Raw genomic sequence first — 18,205 nt, forward strand, 5'->3', positions numbered from 1 at the left:
CAATGTAAAGGACATGCAGAACCAATCAAGCTAGCTCTTTGATTTTCTACAACTCAAGCTCCACCATAGTGCCAAGTTCCGATTTCCATAGGCGCCAAACAAGTTGTCCTTGACAACTCCAAACAAAACATGGTGAGCAACCCGCTCGAACCAATGTTGAGGAGACTAAGCAAGAGAGGCTTCAAATTCTCCGTCAAAGCAACTTCAAAAGCGGTACCAGAAACATCATGTCCGATCAACCATCGAACACAATACTGCTCTCTTCAAGCTCGAATTAATCAAGAGAGCCAAACAAATTCTCCGAGAACTTAGGCAGGTTCTCCACCAAACGAAACTGGACTATGGATGCAGTTAGGCTCTAACCAGTTCGGAAGTATTGGAACAAACTTCAAATGAACTTACAAAATACCAAGATCCAAAAAAGTTCTGACGTGTCGAGCAAACTTCAGATTCCTCCAACTGCAATTCCAACTGGCAGACACAAGATGGTGCACCATCTTCACAGCTGCCAAAAAACTGCCCAAAGGCGCGTGTACCATAAATGCACAACTCCAACAGTCCGCGCTGACTCCACCGAGTCTGCAAACGATCTATCCCCTCCAAATCCAACAGTAGATTACGGGATGGATCCCAACACATGAGATTCACAAAATCACCATCTTCACGTTTCTCCGCAACAATCTCTTCCAATCTTCAATAAACACCAATGGTCAGACCGCATCCAGAGAAGCAAACACCCAGAGTTTGAATCGTCACCGAGACTACCAATAGCTGATATTTTTGAATATGAAATAGATTGTGAAAATGAAAATCCACAAGAAGAAGAAACAATCAAGTCTCACAAACCGGAGACACCCTTGGATCTAATCAGACATGCTCATAGATCCCAACTGTGATAATGAATCTCAATAAACCACAACTCTGAAAATCGCCAATAATCCATGAAAGATCGCCAACAACAATGCCTCCAATAGACATTGAACAAAAATGCCAAAGCTCCACCAAGATCTGAAGTAGATTGTCACACATTTTCCTTCAAATCGACAAATGTGGAAACCAAGGCTTCACCAGATGCGAGTCTTCCAACAACGATCCATGAAGGATCTCCAACGCCTCCACAGAGGCCAATGCCAATAAAGCACTACTATTTGGACTTATTACATATGCCAAATCTCTGTAGTACACTCTGCCAATGCTGGTTCTCTCTATCCCCTAGAGAAAACCTAATGAACTCTGAAGTTCTGTAACTAACCCAAGAGTCTCTAAATAAACTGATAACTTCTGCAACTGACTCTGAAAGGTCTTCAATTGGCTTCCAATTGGCTTCAACAGGGTGAACAAAATTTTTCACCCCCATCACCTACATGGATGATAAAACAACGTTGTACAAATATGCCTCCATTCCACCGAGCATCTGGAGTGAATCTGCACCTCCTACTTGGAATGTCTTCAATCGCCACACATCATCCGGCATGGCTTGCACCTCTATCACCAGGTACTTGTATCCTCCAATAGAATGTTCTTCGTTTCCCTGTTGAGGTGACTCCACCCAAACTCTCTGGGTGCTCGTTGCAACTTCACTGCCACGAACCAGATTCAGGACAAAGAAAAAAATTCTGCCTCTCACTGGGTGCGCATTGCAGCGTCTTATCCCTTTCAATTTCTCTGTCTGGACTTTTCTTTTGTGAACTAGTTCTTGCTTCCAGACCAAAATCCGGCACACTACACCTTTGTATGACTCTGTTGTGTATTCTTGAACTGTTGTACGCCTGCACCTTGTATGACATTCCTGTGTACTCATCTATGCTATTGTGGCTACGCGCTCCTACACCTTATGTGTGCACTACTGCAACTGTTGCCCTTCCACGTTCACATACTACCAGTACTTCTTGTATTATGTTTGACAGTAGCTCCAACTGCCACAACATTCCCCTAAGCCTATACTGGTTGCCAATCGTCTGTCTCCCGATGAAATGGTCTTCTTCCGATTGAACCAGATCTCTCGATTGCCTAAACTCAACAACCAGGAAAGTTCCTAGGAAAGACTGGTGGGGTCACAACTAGTCCCACTCAAGAACTAGTCTCCTTAAACAGTGTCTTTTTGACAAAACTTTCCTAGACATTGTTGATCTTGAGATAATCATGTGCAATTCTTCTGATCACGCCCTGACCAATCTTGATCTCCATTGATTTGCCATTTGATCAACCCTGATCTCCTTTGGTCTTCAATGATCTATCTCGATCTGTATCTGGTTGTCCAATCTAGTCAGAATCTGCCAATTCTAACCTCTTCAGTGAATCTGCAGCGTTCCACAATATCCGGCAACCTTCCTTCGACTATTAAAGATGACAAACTCCCATGTTTTGACAATCTTTAAAAACCATTCAAAATTTTATCATTCTGACCTCGTGGTTGCATCCGGAACGATCTGATTAGCTAGGACCAACCGTTGCTGCACTTCCGGGGACCTCACTGAAAAATTTCTCCAAAACTGCGATAAAATTGCAAATTTCCCAAACACATGGACCAAACTGTAATTTCACAAACTATAGGGGCCAAAATGAAATTTTCCAAAAATTCAATGACCAATTCTAATTTCTAAAAACTTCAGGGACCAAATTGTAATTTACCAAACTTCCAAAGGCCAATATGCAATTTCGTAAAACCTCTGGCCAACTTGTGATTTCCAAAAGCTCAGATTTAAACATCTGATCGTACAGATGGGTCCAGAATACTCCAAATAGTTGGAAACCACTATTGGATCGTCAGAAATGAACTCCGAATGGCTCAGATCTAGCCAAAATAGTTTGGACGCTTCAGATAGGCGGCTGCACCTTAGCCGTGTTGTATTGAATCACGTCTCATTGTGCTGACGTGGCAAATGACGTAGCGCTGACTAGACTGCCACGTGGCGTTGACTAGGCTGATGACGTGGCAGACACGTGGCTGCTCCTACTGACGTGCTGCCATATTGTAGACACCTCATTTTTGACCGACCTTAAGACTTAGACATCACCGATTGAGCGCTCGGTGACGTTGCATATCGTGCTCGTTCAGAAGTCTCAGAGTCACGGCCGTGAGCCCTGCCTCCAGATTTCCGAACCCTCTTCTGTGTCTTGCCTCGGTTTGCGAACCAGACTCGGTTTTCTCTGTTTCTTTTTCTGAGGGGAGGGAGAGGTCCCGTAGACCATCTCTCAGTGGCCGTGGGCTACATTTTGTGACTGTAGGCCATTTTGCCCATTTCGGAGCCCGGTTTCCGGTTTTTGGTTTTTCGGGACCGTAGGCCGTGTACCTCGGTTCGGGACCGCCTAACCATCTCTGTTTGCTCTGATTTTTGGCATACTTCTTATTTACTCCCTTTTGAGGGACACTGAGGTCTGAGAGATCCACTTCGTGATCGAATGCCACTTTCGGTGCTTAATAGGCAGTTTTCGGGGCCCCAAACTGCGCGTTTTGGCCCCCGAACATTTGTTTTGCATCGATTTTCGTTCATTTTTGGCAGGTACCTCTGTTTTATCACCTGGAAGGCCGTAGAAGGGTGGGAGGCCAGTAATTGTTTTAGCAACCAGTTATATCCCTCCGGCGCCCTCCGACGCCCGTTTTTCTCACTTTCGAGCCAATGTTGAACAACCTTGGGCCATTTTCTTGGACTTTTAACCACATATTTGTGTTGAACACACATGGGAGGACACCAAAAGTTGGTGGCCGGCCAGTAATTCCATCTGACCCTTTTGACCCCTCCTAAAAATGGCTTGTTTTCTCTCATGTTTCATTGTTGCCAATTTTGAACCACAGGGTTGTGTTGAGGGCACATAGGAGGACACCTATCTGTGGTGGCCGGCCTCTAAATCTTCTTGACCTTTTTGACCCTTGGCCAGCCGGCCATGGGAGGTGGCCGGCCGGCCACCTGCAGCTCCAAAACCTGGCTGGCCATGATCCTTGCAATGTGTACTTTACAGCTGTATAGCTGTTTTCCCCCAAAAATATCTGTATCCGGGGGACAGCTTTTGGGAGAGAACTTGGTCTTTTTTCCCCCACTCTTTCCCTCCCTTTTCTCCCTCTCCTTGGTCCATATAACCAGCCTCCAGCTCTGGTTTGAAGGGTTGGAAAAATTGCTTGGAACTCATACATACATATCTCCCTCCATCTCTCTCATTTTCTTAAAAATTCCTAAGTCCTATACCTCATTTCTTCATCACCACCAAGCACCACCACCACTACTCCATTTCCAGCAGTTTGGGGAGCTTTCCAGCAGCCAGGAGGCATCACTTCTCAAGCCAAGAAGCAACCAAAGACTTGTCTTCAAGGGTGAGTAGTATTTCTCTTTTTTTGAGCTTATTTTGGTATCATTTCTTAGCCATACATGCTTGCTGTTTTGAGCTCCGACCAAAACTGAAAAGGTCATTTTTTTGAGCTCATTTTCTTATCTCATTAAGGGCTCAACACTGTTTGAGGTCCCCATCTTGCACTTGCTTCAATATCCTTCTTGAATGCCATTTTCTTGCATGATATTTTTAGCCTATATGTGATCGGTTTTGGAGCATGATGTAAACTGTAGATAGGCTTATTTTGAGCCTCTCTTCAACATTGAAGAAGGGCTCATTACTGTTTGGGACCTCCATGTACCACTTGTCATTATACCCGTCTTTGGTCCCCATTTTTGGCATGATTTATTAGCCTATTGTGCTTCCATTTTTGGACGATTTTCAGAACTGAAAAAAGTCTTATTTTGGCCTCCTCTTCATATTTCATTAAGGGTATTTCACTGTTTGAGGCATCCTTTATATATTTTGTGTTATATCTCTCTTTTTTGGCCATATTTTGCATGATATTTTTGGCTTGTATGCATGCTGTTTTGGGTCCGGCCATCAACTGTAAAATTCATTATTTTTGGTCCCTCTTCAGTGTTGTAGAAGAGTCTTTCTCTTTTTGGGATTTGCATTTACCACTTGCTCCTTTGTCCATCTTTTGGCCTATTTCTTGCATGAGGGTTTAGCCATATCTGTGCTGGTTTTTGTGGTTTGCCATAAACTGTAAAAGATCATGTTTTGGGCCCCTCTTCAACTTTGTTGAAGGGCCCTAATCTGTTTGGGGACAGCAGCTGTGAGTTGCTCCTTTATCTCACATTTAGGGCCATTTCTTGCATGCTAGTTTTGCCCTGTTTCTGTTTGCTGTTTGGCCATGCTTTGAACTGTAAAAATGCTTATTTTGGGGCTGCCTTGCTTCTTTATTTTCATTCCATGTACCAATTATGCATTCTTTGTATAGTTGTAAGCCATTTCATGTACCTAGTTTTGCATTTCGGGAGAAATTCCATGCATCGGGTGTCATTTCGCCTTATTTCGGGGCTGTTTTCCCCCTCATTTTGCTACTGATTTTTGCATATTTGCATATCATATTCCATGTCTTTGCCATGTCTCATTAGAGTGGCATTTCGGTGCCTGAGGGTCGGTCCTCGATTTGCGTGCACGCGTGCACGCATTTCGAGTTGTCTTGTTTTCATCTGATGGCCTCTTATGTGAGTGTGGCCGAGGCTCTCTCATGTTGGTGTAAGCCCATTATTGCATTGCGTATGCCATTTCATCCATTGCATTGTGTATGCTCGGTTGTGTATTACCTCGTATAGCGTGTATGCCATTCCATAACATTGTGTATGTTAGGATTGTATCTTAGTTGCATTTCATGCATGTCATGCATATTGCATCGTGTTCGGGATAGGAGTTAGCCCGGGCACAGGAAACGAGGCGCATTTCGTACTCCGAGTGACGGAACGTGTCTCAATTCCCCAGTCACCGACACTCCGGATTATCCATGATGGAGTTAGGTTTTAGTTTTGTTTTCATGTGCATTCATTTCATATTAAATTGTGCAATTCGACTCCTCGGCCATCATGCCTCGATATGCGTGATTGGTGGCACGAGGATCGAGGCATGCATATATTTGTGAAAATACATTGCTATGCCCCTTTCCTGCTCTCTGTTGCAGCAAATCAAGAACCAGCAGTCTTCCGAGGCTTGGCACACATTTCAAGAACATGTGCAAATAGAGGCTAATTGGGGCATCGTCATGGATTTCCGCGCAAAACAGCCTAAACATACATCATTCATCAGAAGCAAGGCAGTCCCTGGCTTGCACGCCAATTTTACAGCTTTCTTAGTTAATTTGTTAATTAATTAGGAATTTGTATAATATTTGGACTGTACTATTCTTTTATTCGGGACTGTATATTTATTCGGACCCTCTGCGCGAGGGCATAACTGTAATAAGTGTGCGTGTGTGTGTTGTATGTCTTCCAACCCCACGTCTTTCTCCCTTTTATTTATCTGCTTGTGATGGTTAGATTAGGGCATATTTCAATTAGAATACAGTATGATAGCATGTTTGCATTCATTCATCTGTTTTGCATACACCGGGCTCGGCGCATCATACTAACTGCATTTGTATTTCAATTCCAAATTGAATACATGTTAGTTGTCGCATTCCATATGCCATGTTTAGAATAACCGAGCCTGCTATAGTTTGCATTTTTGCATGTGTTGCATTAGGCATTTCTGTATACTTAGGATCATGCATGATTTCTAATGAAGTCTCTGTTTTAGCTTGGAGTACTCGGTAAGTTTTATGCTTTAGCATCCTTGCATGCGTGTGAGTGCTGCCATGAATAGCATGCTTACCATGAGGCTATTTGCTTATGTGATATAACTACCTGAATGTCTGTGGATGAAGGTTGGGTTATTTGGATTGGGACAATTCATCAAATGCTTGTTTTAAGCCCACTAGATAGTGGCAAAATCATCTTTTCTAAGCCCACCCGAGGGTGGCAAAACCTGTATTTTAAGCCTACTTGCGAGTAGCAAACCATCTTTCAAAACAAACATGAAATGTTTTGTTCCAATTCAGGCGATCCAGTCTATACTTGTATGTTGTGCGCATCACATAGTAACCTAGGCTAATAACCGGAATAAGAACGCATAAAGTTTTCAAAAATAGATATCATGGTTAGTAGAGGCCGATCTTTGATCGGGCGAGCGGGGGTGCTCACGAAGTGACCTTCCCCAATCGTACCCAAGTTCCCGAGCCGAGGCAACTTTGGTGATGACGGACACGTGGCCTTTGGCACCGAGTCAGGGTTTCCTAAATTTTCCCAAAATAAAATATTTAGGTGGCGACTCTGTATCTGGCAAAGCAGTCCATGTTTGGCACTTCTTTCAAAAAATCAGTTTTCTCAAAACGATTTGCCGGATTTGGACTATTTGGTTCAGATTTAGAACCGTGACAAATTTGGAGAGTCCTGAGCTGTAGTGACCCCAAATGAACAGAACGGGAGCTCACCCTCCCTGGAGCGTTCGGGGACGTCTACAGTTTCTGGCGACTCTGCTGGGGATTTAGAGAACTTGACTCGAACTCTTGATATCTGTTTTTGACTACACTTGTGTGTTTCTTTGCGTTGCATTTGCATTGGTGCGCCTAGGACACCATGTTTGCCATCTGCTATTCCTGAACGGTTTGCCGGAGGCTTGTCTTGTCAAGGCATGACCATAAGGCTGACCGGTTGTGGGCTCTGCCAGTATGGGAACACAAACCCCGGTTTTACCGGGGCACCCTTTTTGACTATTCGACCTAGTGCATATTCGGATCCATAGTGACCATTCCAAACTAGGACAGGTTGCTTACCCGTTTATAGGTTGTTTGAAACCGCTGCGTGCATAGTGAAACCCTAGCTCCTGACAAAATAGGACAGGGAAACCCTACCCCAACATAGGGGTGTTTTGGCTCTCACTTATCTGTTATGTGCTTTAGAGTGCGTCTCTACAGGAATGCATGTATCAGTGTATGAGTTTGGGCATCAGGCCTGCGGGCGTCAGTTCAGTATTGTGGGTATCAGGCCTGCGGGCATCAGTCAGTATTTGAGAATCAGTTATCTGCGGGTATCAGATTCAGTCTTTGGGGACAGTGATACAGGGATAATAATCAGTGTTTGAGGACAGTGTGTATTCAGCTTATCGACTGTGTGTTGTTATGCCCGGCTGTGTGTCATGCATTTATTTTAAGCTGTTATGCTGTCCGTTTATCTGTTTATTTATTTCCTTATTGCTTTATTTATCTTTTTACTAGGGCAGTTCTAGCACAATTGCTTCAAACCCAGCAGATACCCCCCAAGCACTTTGGACACGAGGTCGCCGACTCAATCGATCTGAGGATCTAATTGACGAACAACCAGTGTTTCATTCTCTACCCCCCGTTGTCAGCAGAAGGCAGAGAAAGCGTAGTGTATCTGAACAGAGACCGCCAGAACAGTGGTCTCCCCCATCAGTGGACAGTCGGATTGAGATCCCCATTGTTGCTATAGAGGTAGATCTGCCAGTAGTTCAGATAAATCAAAACAGTATGGCGGCACCAACAGGAGTTGAGGAGATAATGCGCCAAATGCAAGAAACCATGCGGGCCATGTAACAGGATGCCGTGCGCCGAGATGAGTTCGCCAAGCAATAGGCCGAGATCATGACCCAGCAGGCTGAGCTAATTACCAGACTGCAACAGCAGAATGTGGCATCTGCTTCACATCAAGTCCCTCCTCCACCAGGGGCTCCATTACCTGAGCAGACACCTACTGTTCAGAACGCTCCGCCAAACACCCAGAATACCGTGCCGAATATCCAGAACCTGCAAGAGGACACGAACCTCCCAACGGGGCCAGCTCCGCCCCCGCTTCTGCCACAATTGTCCAAGATCCATACACCCAATCACCCGGACTCTCCTTTTGAGTTCGAGATAGACCACACAGCTCTGAAATTGAGCAAGCTTGAGAAGCTCTTCAAGAAATCGCAAGGGGTGAAGGCTATTCCGGATATCGAGGATGGATATACCGATGTGGCCGTGACATTGCCCAATAGGTTCAAGATGCCGCAAATTGACCGCTTTGACGGGTCTGGGGACCCTATGGTCCATCTTCAGCTATTCTCAGACATCCTCCGGCCAATGGGCCTAACTAGACCTCAGAAGCTTTCACTATTTGGCCGAACCCTGTCAGGTGTGGCCGCCACCTGGTATGCAAAATTGGAGGATGATGTTAAACGGAGCTGGGATGAAATGGCTGAGGCCTTTGTCGCGCAATATTCGTACAACACTCAGATTGAGATTACAACTCGTGATCTCGAGACGACAAGGCAGGAGCCCAAGGAAACTTTCTCAGATTTTGTAACCCGGTGGAGGGCAAAGGCGTCAATAATGACCTTGAGGCCCACCGATAAAGATCAAATTCGGATGATTGTGCGTAATCTCCAACCAAAGTTGATGCAGAGAATGATTGTAATCCCCTTTTCCACCTTCTCAGATTTACACGAGATGGGGGTGCAAATTGAGGATGCGATGAAACAAGGTCTGATTGACCAAGACCGGGAGTAGCCCAGAGAACATTCAACAGTAATAACAATGCAGGCCTGAGTGGCGCTGCAACTGCAAGAGCTTCAGAGGTGAGCATGGTCACCACCATTCCCCCTCCTCCTCCAAGGCCCATGGCGGCCACACCTTTCTCTGGCGCGTCCGGAAGCAACACACAAACCACCAGATTACAACCTCGAGGCCAAAGAACCTTCACACCCTTATACATGCCCCTGTCCAAAGCTCTAGGGGTATTAATCAGAAAAAAGCATTTGAAACCCCTGGAGCCGAAGCCACTACCGAATCCACTCCCTCCCTCTCAAGACCCAGCAAAATACTGCACGTATCACCAACAACACGGTCACGACACCGATCGTTGTTACAGATTGCGTCACGAGATCCAGGATCTTATTGACAAGCAGGTGATTGCGCCTCCCGACAAACCCAATGTCACAACTAATCCTCTCCCACCACATAACCAAGCTCCCTCTCCCAATAGAATCAACTTTATCCAAACTGGGGTCGCATCTTACGATCCTAGTATCTATATCACCCCATCCCACCTACCCAAGCCGGAGGTGCTCCTTCCCGACCGCACCGACTCTTTGTGCATGTTGGACATCTCCACAACCCAACCAGAACCGACGGTGGTGACCATCGAAGATGGGGCAGGGCAGACTTCGGGAGAGAATGGGGTTGTTGAATCTGGGATTGAACAGAGTTTTGCTGGGGGAGCCTACAATCCGAGTGAGTACATCTTATCAACAAGCCAGATTAGGCTGGGTATAGAATTGCCAGAGACGGGAGAGCTGTGTGCAATCCAGGGAGATGGATTTAGGCAAGAGGCAGATGATCTGACAGCTATAGAGGAGGACTTTGCCAACCTGCAATTTTTCGATGACCAGGAACCAGGAGATGCGGCAATCAACTGGTTCGATTATGAGGAATCGGCAGAGGCCACTGGATGGCTCGAGGATCAACCAGATGTAGTGGGGGAATCCCAACCAGAACAGGGCCCGGCAGGGGCAAGAGTATCAGCTGTGGCCGGAAGGGCCAGAAGTCAAGTTATATCGCCGGAGAGCGCCGGTGCTAAGAATTCCGCTCGAGACTTGGGCATTATGGATACGGGAATTGTTGAACAACCAACTGTACTGATGCAGCTGGAACAAGAAAGGTTTGAGGATGCCGAGAGAATTAGGAAAGCTAAGGGCCCTGAGGGGACTGAGAGTGCCGTGTGCACGAAGATAGAGAATGCTGCGAGCATGTGGACGGAGAGTACTGCGAGTGCAACTGAACCGGAGCCAGACAGGTGTCTGTTGGCTGCCAGCGGAATGTGGTGGGAAGACGACGACTTATGTCTTGCCCACACAGATGAAGACTGGGGAAGTGGCCAATCGGATGACACTTGGTATCTTGATGAGGTGGATCACATGACGAGAAGTGGGCGGTACTTCAAGCCCCCGCACCTAGACCAACCCGAGGCATCCGGGAAGGATAGAGAAGCAAAGAAGCAGAAAGAGAAGCAGATTGAAGAGGAAGCTGTGCTGAGACAGCTAAAGAAGATACAAGCAGACATCTCCATCTGGGGACTGCTTATGGCTTCGCGGGTACACAGACAAGCTGTTTTAACTGCTATGGACAAGTCCAAACTCTCCATCGATACTACACCAGAGCAGTTGGTTGGGCTGGTTTTCCCGGGAGGAGGTTCCCCGGCATTGACCTTTTCAGACAAGGAACTACCTCCTGAGGGCATAAATCATAACAAACCCCTCTACATTTCCGTGGAATGTAGAGACAAGTGGATACCGGTGGTACTTGTTGATACCGGGTCCGCCATTAATGTCTGCCTAGCCAGAACAGCATATGCAATCGGGTTGAAACCCGCGGACTTTGTGCCAACTATGCAGGTAATCAGAGCCTACGACAACACTAGCAGGGAAGTGATGGGGACTGTCAAGATCCAGACTCAGGTTGGTCCAGGACAACACAACATCGAATTCCATATCTTGGACGTTCCTGCAACCTTTAACCTACTCTTGGGGCGACCGTGGTTGCACCAGGTCAAGGCAGTCTCTTCCACTCTGCATCAGATGCTGAAGTACCCTAATGGGAAGGGGGTAGCAATTGTTTTCGGGAATTCATCAATCCATCCACCACCGGAAGTGTCCACGCCAGTACTAGAAATCGAGCACGGCACTGAGGATGTGTTCTTATCCGGGTTCACTTTGGCTGAGGCTCGAGTGGTGTAAAATATTATGGCTGTGAATGAGGGGATGTACGTCAGTGCTCAATCCGTCTACCTCATGAACAAGCTACAACACATCCCCGGAATGGGATTGGGAAGGAGCGGCCGGAAAGGCGTCTCAGCATTGGCCGAAGTGCCACACAACCCTCACACCTTTGGACTGGGTTATCTGCCCACCAAAGAGGACTGGGTGAGGAAAGGAAAGGAAATGGTCGGAAGAGCCAGAGCAAAGCAGGCTGGGAAGCCTTTTGAATTAATGCATAGGCCCATCTGGGGTACCCTGAACGGACGCTTCGTCCGGGAGGGGGAAGACTTTCCATTTTGCGGCTTCCCAGAACCATGGCTGAACACGGAGAGGAAGCGCGTGCCTGGTTTCGAGATTTTCTTCGACTTGCAATTACCCGGGGATGACGTTGCCGAAGAGTAGACAGACCCATCAGCTGAGGTTGAACAGAGCAAGAAAGTGCAGTCTGAGGATGTTGAGCTTGAAATGGGGGTAGCGCTGGCAAGTCTACTCTCAGATCCTTCGATCGACCAAATGTGCTTGGGGGATAACTCCTCGGTTTCCATGATTGGGGACGAAACGGCTGCGGGCCTTCCAGCGACTATTTTGGATGCATCTATCGCACCCTCTCTCACTTGGCAATACGAAGAGGGATTCTTGTCCAGCAGCACCGGGTCAGGTAGTGAACCAGAATCTGATTCCACCGAGTCCTGTGAGTCGGAATCAGGTTCCAGCTCGACTGAGTCTGAGTCTGGTAATCCTGGGGATGATCACCCGGATGCCACAGTTATGTCCAGGTCGTCTTTCTCTTTTTCATTTGAGTCTGTTGTAACTGAGATTTCGGACGATTTGGATGAGTTTAATGAGAATCAAGTGACTGTGGTTTTTGAGTACTTCTCTGTGCCCTTAATTTATTGCATAAACTCAGACTTTCAAAACTTTGATAAAAACGACGAGGAAGAAATTCCTCCGATTTTGCAACGCTTAATTGAGCAGGAGCAGGAGAGGTTTGTTAAACCCTTAACTGATGAAATCATTATCGTGAACATTGGTACTGAGGAGGACCCGCGGCTGGTCCAGATCGGTCCACGCTGTCTTCGGAGGAACGCGAGCGCTTAGTCGCTTTATTAAAAGATTTCAAAGATGTTTTCGCATGGTCCTACGAAGACATGCCTGGGATCGATCCTGAGATTGTACAGCACCGGATCCCCCTTGACCCCGAAGCCCGACCTGTCAAGCAAAAACTCAGAAGGATCCGCCCTGATTGGGCTCTCAAGATTAAGAAATAGGTCACCAAGCAAATTGACGCAGGCTTCCTGCAGGTATCCGAATACCCGACTTGGTTGGCCAACATCGTTCCAGTACCGAAGAAGGATGGCAGGATCCGAGTATGCGTGGATTTCAGGGATTTGAACAGAACTAGTCCGAATGACGAATTTCCCGTACCGCATATCGATGAGTTGGTGGATCTCACGGCAGGGCATGCTTTGCTCTCATTCATGGATGGCTTCTCAGGGTACAATCAGATAGTGATGGCACCAGAAGACAGAGAAAAGACTGCATTCACCACCCCGTGGGGAACATACTGCTACAGGGTAATGCCGTTTGGATTGAAGAACGCCGGAGCTACTTATTAACGGGCCGCGACCACAATATTGCACGACATGATCCACAAAGAGGTTGAGGTATATGTGGACGACATGATTGTCAAGTCCAAAGAAAGAGAAGGCCACTACATCGCCTTGCAAAAGTTTTTTCAAAGGATCAGAGAATTTCGGTTGCGGCTAAACCCTCAGAAATGTACTTTCGGTGTCACAGCGGGAAAAATGCTGGGATTTCTGATTACACAAAGGGGCATCGAGGTCGACCCTTCAAAGATTAAGGCCATCTTAGAAATGCCACCACCAAGGACTGAAAAGGAGGTGCGAGGCTTTCTGGGTAAAGTGCAATTCATAAGACGGTTTATCTCAAAATTAACCTTGACTTGTGAACCACTTTTTGGTCTCCTGAAGAAAGGCAAGAAATTCCAATGGGACGGCCGATGCCAAGCTGCTTTTGAACAGATCAAAGAATACTTGCAGAACCCGCCCGTGTTGTCACTGCCAGAACCGAGGAAACCGTTGATATTGTACCTCTCAGTGACTGAGACCACAATGGGCTGCATGCTCGCACAGGAATCTGAGGATAAGGTGGAGAGGGCCATCTACTATCTGAGTAAGAAGATGCTAGAGTATGAGACTCGCTACACACCATTAGAGAAGGCTTGCTTAGCTTTGGTATGGGCTACCAGGAAGCTGCGGCACTACCTGTTAGCTCACTCCGTAATGTTGGTTTCGCGACTAGATCCCATCAAATACCTTTTCGAGAAACCAGCACTTACGAGTGGGCTAGCTCGTTGGCTGCTGTTGCTCTCCGAATTCGTTCTAAAATTTGTGACACGCAAGTCAGTCAAGGGAAGAGCAGTGGCAGAGTTCTTGGCCGACCACCCAGTCGAAGGAGGTGAAGTAGTTGAGTACTTATTCACAGATGAAGCCATTTTGCATATCGATGACGAATATTGGACGATGTACTTTGACGGAGCGTCAAATCAGTACGGGTATGGGATAGGGGTGTTGCTGATAGCACCCGACAATTCCCGTATCCCTCTAGCTTTCAAACTCCGATTCAAAGTCTCGAACAATGAAGCTGAATATGAGGCATGTATTGCCGGTCTAGAAGCAGCCCTGGAACTAGGGGCAAGACGGTTGGATGTCATCGGGGATTCGAACCTTGTTGTGTCTCAAGCAAACGGAGACTGGAAAGTCAAGGAAGAAAAGATGATGATGTACCACCAGACCTTGGATTTGCTAATCCCTTGGTTTGAGAAGCTAAACTTCGCTCATCTTCCAAGAGAGAACAACAGGTTCGCAGATTCTTTAGCAACTCTATCTTCCATGATAGACATCCCGTTTGGAATCCGGATGCGTCCAGTCATCATTGACCAGAAATTTGCGCCAGTCTATGATTGACGCTATAGATGAGGTTCAAGACGAAAACCCCTGGTATTATGACATTTGGAATTTCTTGGAAAAGGAAGTATACCCGCCAGGGGTAAATGCCAAGGATAAAAGGGCAATCAGAAGAATGGTCGTTCAGTTCATCATCTGTGGGGGTAAGCTGTATAAGAGAGGCAATCTGGGAATGCACAAGCTGTGTGTTGAAACTGAGAAATCGAAGCGCCTGATGGAGGCCATCCATGGAGGAGAATGCGGTGCACACATGAACGGGGTAATGCTGGCACGGAAGATCCTCAGACAGGGTTACTACTGGTCCACCATGGAGGAGGATTGTATTAGTTTTGTTTGGCGATGCCACAAGTGTCAGATTCATGCAAACCGCATGAACATCCCGCCGTCGAAGCTGTACAACATGACTTCGCCATGGCCATTTTCAGTTTGGGGAATCGATGTGATCGGGGCTGTCACCCCGAAGGGGTCAAATGGGCATGAGTTCATCCTGGTTGCGATAGATTATTTCATGAAGTGGGTCGAGGCCCAATCATATGCGGTGTTGAAGGCGTCACACATCGCAAAGTTTATCAGAAACAACATCATTTGTCGCTATGGGGTCCCAAACGAGATAATTTCCGATAATGGTTCCCACTTCAAGAAAGAAGTGATTGACTTGTTGGAGAAATACAACGTGGCTTTTCATAAGTCATCTACATACCGGCCGCAAACCAACGGAGCGGTCGAGGCCGCCAACAAGAATATCAAACACATACTGCAGAAGATGGTAGAAACCTACCGGGATTGGCCAGATAAGCTGCCATTTGCTCTGTGGGGCTACACGACTTCAATCAGAACTTCTACCGGAGCGACTCCGTATTCTGCAGAACCTCAATCTAGATGGTTTGGAGTTCTCACAACCGATCAATATCGACAAATTGAAGAAATATTACCCTTGAGAGGCTCGCTAGGCCGAAAACCCGAAAGGGCGACCTAGGCAAAAGTTAGAGCACAAAAAATTGAAAAATATAAAAACTGAGCTCACAAGGTTGAAAACCCGCAAAGGGCGACCTTGGCAAAAGTTAGAGCGTAAAAGAAGAGTGAAAATACCCGAGTAAACCTAAGCCTGAACTACGTAAGGCTTGATTCCCATCTTTGGGATACGTAGGCAACTTCACCTTGAAGTTCAGCCATAAACTTTTCCCCGATCAACTTTGTCCATTTTGACCATCTCAATCATCTTTATCCATCAGCATTTATCGCGATCTCCGGTACAGTGCTATTCAGACTTGGGGCAACTTTCCGTTGCTACGACGGTGCAGCGTTGTTCAGACTAGGGGCAACTTTCCGTTGCCATGCAGTGCCGCGGTACTCTTCAAACTAGGGGCAACTTTCCAGTTGCAGGGATCTGGGGTTGTGCATCTCAGTGACAGATCTTAGGCGTGTCCAGTTCTGATCCATATCGAAAATAGTTTTGAAAAGTTTTTAGTAAAAGTTGACTTTGTTCAAATTAATCTCTTTACAACTAAGACCATTTTTGGACCAAAACGGAAAATTTTCAGTACCACAACCTTCAATTTCATTGATTTCAAAACAGAGTTCTCCTGCTCTTGCATACAATCGAAGCTGCTTTTTATTACATTCATAAAGAAAACTTGAAAGTACTAGTAAAGCAATAAATCTGGGGCATAGTCGAGTCAAGTATCCCTGCGCCCCCTCCCAGAGCTGGTCGAAGCCTCCGATACCAAGCTAGGCCCAATCTGTGCCTCCTCATTGAGTCAATCCAAGTACTCGTCCGACAAAGCGCAACTGAAAGCGGGAGCAGGGGCCAGGAGTTCTCTAGTCCTCCATGCTATGGCATATCGCGCAAGTCGTGCACCTCGGACCGGGAAAGTAGCCGGGTACTCCATCCCCTCTGGTGAGCAAATCTGATCATGACCGAACTGGCGCAGGAACCGGAACGGAAAGTAAAATACACAGTGGGTGAGACCAACCAACTGGATCCCGATCAGCCGGGACATGCTATAGCTCATTGCCGGGAGATTGAGCCAAGGACAACGCCAAGCAATGCGATCTGCAGACAAATTGCACATCCAGTCAAACCACCACCTTTCATCAAGGGCATCAACTAGACGTTGTCGAAAGAAATAGCCTCGCGCTAAGTAGGCCGGGCAAGAGTCCACGATCTGTAATTTGTCCATTAACCATACCTGGGGAGGGATGAAAAATGAGAGAATAAAGAACAGAGAGATGTACGATGAGAGAAAAGTAAGACGAGGGTTTTGTGAGAAAAATCGAGCCTAAGGGCCGAGTGATGTGAGCAAATACATATGTAAGACGGGGTGGGAAACATTACCCGCAGCAGCAGTGGACTCCCAGCAAATCTAGTCGTCTCCCGGCGATAAAAAGCATCCAAGCCCATCAGAGTCTCGGCCAGGGTCATGGCGATGCAACTCTTCCCTTCCCTCAAGCCTTGGGTGACTTCGATCAGGCGAATGCTAGCTCCGCCGAAGCCCGAGGAAAGCAGAAAGTGAAACAACAAGCACAAACAAAGGGCGTGCTGCCGGAAGCCTTACCAATAATAGTTGATGCGGTCACCGGCGTCAGAAAAGCGATGGATTAGGCCGAGGATATCCAGTTCCCCATTACAGATCAGAGGTCGAGCATCATGCGCGGTGAGTCCGCACATCCGTCCCAAAGCTTGGGCGTGACCAAAGCGAAACTGGGGCAAAATCTCTTCTTGGCTTTCAGATTCCATCAAAACTTGAAAATCTTCAAAAGTCGGACATACCTCTTGCCCGCCAAAGCTGAAGACATGCGTCACCGGGTTCCAAAACCTCGCCGCGGCATAGAGGAAAGGAGGGTGCAACGGAGTGCGGCTCAGCGTGAATAGTGCATTCAAGCCAAAACCCCGGAAGTTCAGCTTTTCAGAACCATCTAGAGAAGCGATCCAAGCTGTGAGGTTTTCAACAAGAAACGCCTCCATTTTTTATACAAAACTGAGGTGAATTGAATGAACCATGGAGCTAAGGCTTTTAAAGAGAGAAAAACACTATTCTGGAGGACACGTGTCAAAAATTGGGCAGCTGCAGGGATAAGTGGCCGGCCGGCCTCCTTTTCTGGCAGGCTGGCCATCTCCTTTTTCAAAAATGGCCGGTGGCCCCTTCTCTCTAATAAAACTGGCCGGCCAGCTCCCAAAGGTGGTTGGCCATGCTCCAATGTATGTCCTTGGCCCTGTTTTACCCTCCGAGGGAAAGTTTCGAGCATTTCCATGCAACGAGAGAGTCAAAGGCCTTCATTTCCCTCTGTTTCGGATGCGTTCCGTTGCCCAGATCGTCCGGAGTACACTTTGTGTTGTTGAGTTTTATTTATCGAGTTGTTGTTTTGATTATCGAGTTGTCGTTTTGCTTATCGAGTTGTTTGTCGAGCTGTCGTGTTTCGTGTTTTTGAGTCGTTGCTCTCTGTTTAAGCAATCTTTGTTTAAGTCTTGTTATTTGCATTGTCAACACTATTGTATTTTGCTTATTGAGTTGTAAACTTGCTAAGATTTTCGTTATATCTTAGAAAGTTAGGTTGTTGCGTCGGTT

The sequence above is a fragment of the Camellia sinensis genome, chromosome 11 (genome assembly GCF_055761805.1).
Source record: "Camellia sinensis isolate YWXY chromosome 11, ASM5576180v1, whole genome shotgun sequence".
In the NCBI taxonomy this organism is placed as follows: Eukaryota; Viridiplantae; Streptophyta; class Magnoliopsida; order Ericales; family Theaceae; genus Camellia; species Camellia sinensis.